Source organism: Gossypium hirsutum, chromosome A06, assembly GCF_007990345.1.
Source record: "Gossypium hirsutum isolate 1008001.06 chromosome A06, Gossypium_hirsutum_v2.1, whole genome shotgun sequence".
NCBI classification, from domain to species: Eukaryota; Viridiplantae; Streptophyta; class Magnoliopsida; order Malvales; family Malvaceae; genus Gossypium; species Gossypium hirsutum.
This window is the reverse complement of record NC_053429.1, coordinates 83,102,343-83,111,496: the sequence shown is the minus strand read 5'-3', so window position 1 is coordinate 83,111,496 and position 9,154 is coordinate 83,102,343.

The following is a 9,154-nucleotide window of genomic DNA, read 5'->3' as shown; positions in this document are numbered from 1 at the left end:
AGTTTTGCAAACTTTGAGAAATAAGCAACTGTATGCTAAGTTTAGTAAAAGTGAATTTTGGCTACGAGAAGTTGGATTTTTGGGTCATATTGTTTCAGGTGATGGTATACGGGTTGATCCTAGTAAAATTTCAGCCATTGTTGATTGGAAACCACCGAAAAACGTAACCGAAGTTAGAAGTTTCTTGGGGCTAGCTGGGTATTATCGGTGATTTGTAAATGGATTTTCTATAATTGCTGCTCCTATAACTAGATTACTCCGAAAGGATGTTAAATTTGAATGGACGGAAGAATGTCAACAAAGTTTTGAAGAATTGAAAAAGTTATTAATAGAGGCACCAGTGTTAGTACAGCCCGAATCAGGTAAAGAATTTGTGGTGTATAGTGATGCTTCTCTAAATGGTTTGGGGTGTGTGCTCATGCAAGAAGGAAAAGTGGTGGCATATGCTTCGAGGCAGTTAAAACCTCATGAGAGGAATTATCCTACTCACGATTTGGAATTGGCTACGGTGGTGTTTGCTTTGAAAATTTGGCGACATTATTTGTATTGTGAAAAGTGCCAGGTATATACCGACCATAAAAGTCTTAAGTACTTGATGTCACAAAAAGACTTGAATTTAAGACAGCGAAGATGGTTGGAATTATTGAAAGATTACGAGCTTGTTATTGATTATCATCCGGGAAATGCGAATGTGGTTGCTGATGCTTTGAGCAGAAAGTTGTTGTTTGCTTTGAGAGTTATGAACACTCAGTTGAAAGTGTCAGATGATGGTTCGATTCTAGCAGAGTTAAGAGCAATACCGATGTTTTTACAAGAGATTTTTGAAGCTCAAAAAAATGATCAAGATTTGCTAGCCAAGACAAAACAGTGTGAAGTTGATACGGGATCAGATTTCAGAATCGGTTCTGATGGTTATTTGATGTTTAAAAATCGGATTTGTGTACCGAAAAATGATGAGTTGATTCAAAAGATTTTGCATGAAGCACATAATAGTTGTTTAGCGGTTCATCCGGGCAGTACAAAGATGTATAATGACTTGAAGAAAATGTACTAGTGGAGTGGAATGAAAAGAGATATTTCCGAGTTTGTATCAAAGTGCTTAGTTTGTCAACAAGTGAAAGCTTAACACCAAGTGCCTTCGAGATTACTTCAGCCTATTATGGTTCCTGAATGGAAATGGGATTGGATTACTATGGATTTTGTTTCAGGATTGCCATTGACTCCAGGAAAGAAAGATGCCATCTGGGTAATAGTTGACAAATTAACTAAGTCGGCTCATTTTATCCCGGTACGTACAGATTATTCTCTTAACAAGTTGGCTGAACTGTATATTAGAGAAATTGTTAGATTACACGGAATACCATTGTCGATTATTTCAGATAGAGATCCAAGGTTTACCTCGCGGTTTTGGCAAAAGTTGCAAGACACGTTAGGTACAAAGTTAAATTTCAGTACTGCTTTTCATCCACAAACTGATGGACAATCAGAGAGAGTAATTCAGATTCTTGAAGACATGCTTAGATGTTGTGTATTGGAATTTCAAGGAAGTTGGGAAAGATATTTGCCGCTGGTAGAATTTACTTACAACAATAGTTATCAGACGAGCTTGAAAATGGCACCTTATGAAGTATTATATGGTCGTAAGTGTCGAACACCATTGTATTGGACTGAACTCAAGGAAAATCAGATTTATGGAGTTGATCTAATAAAAGAAACTAAAGAAAAAGTGAAAGTAATTCGAGATTGTTTGAAAGCTGCTTCAGATAGACAGAAATCTATGCAGATCTAAAACAAAAGGACATTGAATTTCAAGTTGGTGATAAAGTATTTTTAAAGGTGTCTCCATTGAAGAAAGTCCTTAGATTTGGACGGAAGGGCAAATTAAGTCCGCGTTTTATTAGGCCGTATGAAGTAATTGAAAAAGTTGGACCGGTAGCATATCGGCTAGCATTACCACCTGAATTAGAGAAGATTCATGATGTGTTCCACGTATCTATGTTACGTCGGTATCGTTCAGATCCTTCAAATGTAGTTTCACCGACAGAAATTGAACTACAACCAAATATGACCTACGAAGAAGAACTGATTAAGATTTTAGCTTGAGAGGTCAAACAACTAAGGAATAAAAATGTTGCACTTGTGAAGGTGTTGTGGGAAAGGCATGGAGTAGAAGAAGCTACATGGGAATCCGAAGAAACTATGAGAAATCAATACCCACATCTGTTTACAGGTAAGATTTTCGAGGACGAAAATCCTTAAAGGGGGGAGAGTTGTAATATCCCGAATTAGGGCCTAATAGGAATAGTGGTTTTGTGACCACAAATTCGAGATAGAAATAATTATTTTATAATTATTTTGATGATTATGATATGATTGCATGATTGTGTGAAAATTTCGTGATGAAATTCTATGCCTAAAGTGCTTAAATTGAAAGTAGGGACTAAATCGAATAAGTTGCAAAACTTGCATTCTAGAAGTTTTTTGTATGAAGTTGTTTTGGAATATTAATGAGGAGGTCTTAAATAGAAATTTGACCAATTTTAAGTTCATGGACAAAATTAGGACATGGAAGGAATTTTTGGAAAGTTTAGTAGTAAGGGTATTTTGGTCATTTAGTTATTAAAATGAATTAAAAACAAAATTAAAAGCCAATTTTTGTCCATCTTCTTCATTAGGCCAAAATTTCAAGGGTTCTCCATAGCTAGGGTTTGTTTCAAGCTTCCAAGCTCCATAGTAAGTGATTCCAAGCCCCGTTTTTAATGTTCTTTACGTTTTTGGAATCCCGATAGCTCGATTAAGCTTATGTTAGCAATAATTCAACCTAGGGTTTATATTTGGAAAAATACTCATAGGTGAAATTTGTGTATTTTGATGTTTTATGATAGAATATGAGGTTTTAAATTATGTTAGACAACTTGTACTACTCGATTTTAAGCAAAAACGAGTAAAAGGGCTTAATCGGTAAAAATACCTAATAGTCACAAGTACATGTTAGAGTGAGAATTTGATGTTGCCATAGAAGAGAAAAGTGATCAGCATGTTGTAAAACATAAGAATAAGGAATAAAGTTTAATCCCGAGCCTAGGGGAAAAAATGTAAATATGCAAAAGTTTAGGGGCAAAATTGTAATTTTTCCAAAATTTGAGTTAAGGATTAATTTGATAATGTGAGTATTAAATGAGCTAAATGTGTTATTTTAGATCAAGAAAGATGTGGAATCGACCTAAATCGAGGAAAAGAAAAGATTGTGGACTAAATTGCAAAATCTTTATATTTTGGTACCAAGGTAAGTTCATGTGTAAATGTAGTAACATAATTGTCATTTTAACCAATTTAATGTTGTTTATATGATATGATGCTGATTATTATCATGAAATATTATGCTTTGTGGTTTTTGTTGAATAATATGTAATTATGTGAATTACTTGATGAGTATGAACTACCACCGAAGTATCGATTTCGATATTCCGTGGAAGACGGCAAAGATGTGTGATCGAGGAAAACGCCCGTTTGAACCTTAGGAATAGATTAGGATACAAGTGACATGTCACTAGGATGGTTGAGCATCCGAACTCGTTGGGTTGAGTCCGAGTTCACTTATGGATGCGAATGTCCGAACTCGTTGAGTTGAGTCCGAGTTCGTGAAATGTAACTAGGCATCCGAACTCGTTGAGTTGAGTTCGAGTTCACTTATGGATGCGAATGCCCGAGCTCGTTGAGTTGAGTCCGAGTTCACTTATGGGCGGGTTACATGGTAGCTTGATTACATATGAGGCTCTTATATGCAAATTATCCATGTATCTGAATTATATTCCGATGTGTTCAACGGGTAAAGTTTTACTCAAATGGAGGAATACTCGAGATGAAAAGAGACGTATTGGTAAGTGATGAGAAATGGATATTTTGGACAGATATGTATTTAACCCTCGGGTTGAGTGTTAATTACAACCACGATAAGGTAATAAGATGATGGAAAATGATTAAAAAATGTGATAAGTGTGTTGATGATATATGCTAATGTTGATTAGTTTGATTGTTTGTTATGTTATTTATTATTTACATATGAAATTACTAAGCACTTATGCTTACTCCCTCCTTCTTACTCATTGTAGTTTTGGACAAGCCAGTTCAGGAGTCGGGATAGGTCGAAGGCTCAGTCACACTATCAGGAAGATTTTTGGTAAATGGCTTGTAAATTTAAGTATGGCATGTATAGCAATATACTTATTTTGTGTAAATGATCTTATGATATGGTGACAGAATGGTTGAGAAAATATTTGATAATGATAAATTATGAAAATGGTAAGTTTAGATTATGTTTGATGTTAAGGAAAATTATTAAGATACTTAGTGCATAAAAACTCATAAGAGGGATGAAATTTGCCATAAACAGAATACTGCAGCAACACTGATGCGAGTTTGAAAATTTACTAAAAATCATAGAAATTGAATTTGGTGATGGAATACATATCAAATTTAAGCTTATTATGTCTAGTTTCACATGAAACAAATGAAATAGGTAAAGGAATTATATGTTAGAATATATTTGAATTTTAGTGAAATAGGTTCATAGCAGTTTCTGAATCCCCTGTTCCTACTTTATAAATTCACCATAAATTTTAAAGATATTATTAGGTGGTTTATTTCATATCCTCAGAATTCTTATTGAGTCTAGTTTTAGGAGAAACAAACCTCATAGTCATATGAATTTTTTACAGAGAGAAATGTGGTTCGTAGTAAACAGAGGTCAGACCAGTCAAGTCCTGAAACAGGGGTAACTTTAACTAATAAACTGTACTAATTGGCCCAACCAAAAATTTTATAAAAAAATTAGTAGATAGGTATATGAGTCTAGATTCAGGGAAAATTTATGGATCTTGATTTCAAGTTTCTTAACTCGAGATATGATTTTTCTTGTGACTGTGATGCAAGTAGCTTAAAAGCTGTGAATGTAGAAACAAATAATCCGAAGTTCTAAAAATGTTAAATTAAGCTTAGTAACACCTCATACTCAACTCCGGCGACGGTCTCGGGTGTGGGGGTGTTACACTATGCATGTTTGAGATGATTAGTTCAAACTCTACTTATCCCATAGATTAAACTTAGAATTTTGAGGTTTGAGATTCGGTCAATAAGCTTGAAACTCATAGTAGTTTGTTTTGGTAAGCTTGGTATACGGATGATAGATGTGTTTTGGTTTTGGTTTGATAATGATGTTAATGATGGTGATTTTCGGTCTTGCATTAACTTAAATTGTAAGTATGATTTATGGTATAATTTGTGTGATGGAATGGTCTTGAGATTTGGCTTGATTAAATGGGTAAAATGCTAAGTGTTTTAAAGATGATGTAATGGTTATTTCGGTTTATGTGAAGTAAATATAGATGATGGTTATAAGCTATTTTATGATTGATAATGGTGATTAAATCTTGTAGTTAAGTGTTTAGATATATATATATTAATAATGAATTTAGTTGTACTTGCTATGTGAGAAATGTGCAATGCTATAGGTATTTGATTATTAGATATGGTTATTTTAAGTTGATTTGTAATGGTATGATTGCATTGATGAATTGGTTTGGAAATGGTGGGAAGAATTGGCTATTATGCTTGATACTAATGCCGAATATGAGAATGTTGTACTTGAAAAATGTAGGTGAGCATGACAAGTGTATTCGGCTTAGGGCATAAAGGATATGAAAATTTGGTATTTATTTTTGATTGTGTGTGTATGACCATGGATAATTGGCTGCACAAATATTATGAATACATAATGTATGTTAAATTTATTAAGCTACAAAACATTATACATGATCGGCCAATGTAAATTATTTGAGTAAAGTATATCTTGATGGTACATTTCGGCTAGTATAAAATGTATATGGATGTCGTATGACTATGTTTAATTTGGGAAGTAAATTGTTTGATTTAGCTCAAGAGCCTAGAGGATCAAAGTTGGATAAGGGAAAGGAAAAAGTGATCGAATAGCCGTCGTAATCGTTCGGCAACTTCCGAGGTAAGTTTTAAATGATTAAACGTTGAGTAAATTCAATCATAATAGGACATAATGAGTTGATTTAATAAGATATGATGTGGCCATGATATGTCTTAAACTCAAATGGTAAGTTCATAAGTGTTTGGACTTGGAAATTTAAGAGCAAATTGTAATAACTTGCTTAGGACAGCAGCAGTAACATGATTTTAGAAAATCAGTATAAATTGTTGGTGTGGAATTATAGGCCGAATAAAATAAGTAATCAAAGATTAATTAGTCTAGTTTCTTATAAAAGAGACCGTGTAAGCAAACAAATTTCCTATAAAGAGATATTTAAAGTTGTGTGAGACAGTGTCAGAATGACTCCGAAATCCCTTGTTCTGTTTTTAGAAAATCATTATAATTTTTACAAAAATGGTTATAAGATAAAATTTATATGCTTAGACTCCTTAATGAGTCTAGTTTCAAATGAAATCAAATAGAACATATTTTGAATTCTGTACAATGAGAAATTTGATTTGTAGTGAAGAGTGATCAGATTAGTCAAACAGTGAAATAGGGGAAACTTTAAGAAAAATCTGGTATTGATTGGAAAAACCTAAAATTCTGAAAATTTTATGGATGGAATATATATGAGTGTATATTCAGGAAAAATTAACGGCAATTGATTTTGAGTTTTGTAGCTCCAGTTATAAATAATTTAGTGACTATTGCTCAGAAAAACAGCTTGTAGTGAATATGTGAATTTGTTGTAAACATTGATGAAACTATTTGAGTTGCTTATAAGCTATTGCTGAAATTGATGTACAAGATAAATATATATATGTGTGGTAAAGCCGAATGGCTAACGTGAAATATGTATGAGATATGTATCTGTGGTAAAGCCGAATGGCTAATGCGAAATATGTATGAGATATGTATGTGTGGTAAAGCCGAATGGCTAATGTGAAATATGTATGAGATATGTATATGTGGTAGAGCCGAATGGCTAATGTGAAATATGTATGAGATATGTATATGTGGTAAAGCCGAATGGCTAATGCGAAATATGTATGAGATATGTATATGTGGTAAAGCCGAATGGCTAGTGATTCGGCTAGTGTGAAATATGTAGGAGATGTGTGTATATTGTGGCCAAATGACCAAATGTGAAAGGTGTGTATTATTAGATATTTGATGAGGCAAATGAATTACAAATATGACAGTCGATGTGAATGTTGTAACATGTGAATAAATGTACATGAAACTTGGAAATATATTCCGGGTAAGACCCGATGACTACGTGTGGAGATTATGTCCGGGTAAGACCCGATGACTACGTGTGGAGATTTTGTCCGGGTAAGACTCGATAACTATGTGTGGGGACTATTCGAGCTAAAGGTTTCGCTGAAGATTCGAGTAAAGCATAAGATTATACGACTTCAGAGTAACAATTGGTAATAAATACGTTCAATGCGTTAAGCTGGTCAGGTATGTATTTTGAGATTATATTTAAGCTTGATTTGGACTAAATCACAAGGTTGTTATGTGATGCATATGTGAGTAAAGCAATAAGACTGTTCTATGATTATTGTGCGTTTGGTCAATGTGGAAAGTTAGGTGAAAATATGTAATGTACCTATGTTTATAAGAGATCACTATCAAGTGAGAATTTATCTGCCTATTATATATGATGAGATGGGATATTCGGTAAAGGGATGGTATGCCCGAATGAAGAGTGAACTAAAAATACGAACAACTATGTTATAATTTGATTGTTATCTGTTGACACTGCTTAAAACTTACTAAGCATTGTAATGCTTACTCCGTTTACTGTGTTTCCTCTGTTTTATAGATCTCATTTGGAAGCTACAGTCTCGAGGATCGTCAGCAACTAGTCACACTATCACTATCCACTGCTTGTTACTGTTATGTTTTGAATTATTTTATGGCATGTAAAGAATAGACTAGTGGCCGAAGAATATTTTGGTTAATGTATATAAGCCATGCGAAAATGGCATCTTTTGAATGTGTACTTATAGCAGTTAAATTGTATCCCTGACTGTCTTTAGTATTTACCTAAAGGAACGTTCTTTATAAAAAAAATAATAAAATATTCAAAATTTTTACTGTTCGGATATGAGTTTCAAGTCCGGTAATTCCCCTTTACCTATTCCGGCGACGGATACGGGATATGGGTGTTACACTAAGGCCCAGTTTATTGTAATCTGAAAAGGGCTCTGGCCCAGTACCACTGTTACCTGAATGGGCTTAGGCCCAATGGGCTTGTGCTAACTTGGGCTTTGAATGGGTTTTCCTTACACACTGAGTTTCCCCAAACTCACCCTTTCTTTAACCTTGCAAGTGAGCCTTGATGTGGGTGACTTGGAGCCAGAGGGGATTCAGAGTGGCCATGGTGAATACTTTTGGGTTTGAAAAAGAGACTGGTTTTCTTAAGTTATTTTTAATTACTATTTAATTTTTGGGTTGTAATAAGGCCATTTTAACTTTATTTTCTTCTTTGATTTTCTGGGATTATATTAATTTAAACAACTTTAAATTGATGGATAATAATTCAAATGGGCTAGACTTAGGGCGTGATTTCAAAACGATACTTGCTTTTTTTTAAATAACACGACGTCACGAATACTCGATTTACCAAAGATAACCACTCAAAGAAATTTCAACTTGTTATAACCAAGTGTGGCAATGGATGTGGACATGTCTAGGATTGGATCCAACCGGAGAGCTTGGTACTTAAGCAGCCGTCATGTCTCACCTCCTCTGTTATGGATACCTACCTGGTGCCCAACTTCCATTCACTTGGTTAGTTTAACAAAAGTCGGCTTTTAAAACACTAAAAAGGGAACACGAGTTTTTGACTTCAATGTGGCACGTTGGATTCGGCCTTAACGTCTGGGCCGGGTTTGGGGGTGTTACAAACTGTTTATCTCGCAAAGTCTGTAACACAAGTCTCATATGTTCGGCATGCTCGGCTTTATCACAGGAATAGATAAAAATATCATCTATAAACACAACCACAAATCGATCCAGTTTCTATCTGAAGATCCAATTCATCAAATCGATCAGGTGCATTAGTAAGTTTGAAAGGCATAACTAGAAACTTGTAATGTTCGTACCTCATTCGAAAAGCAGTCTTTGGCACATCGGAGTCTTTAA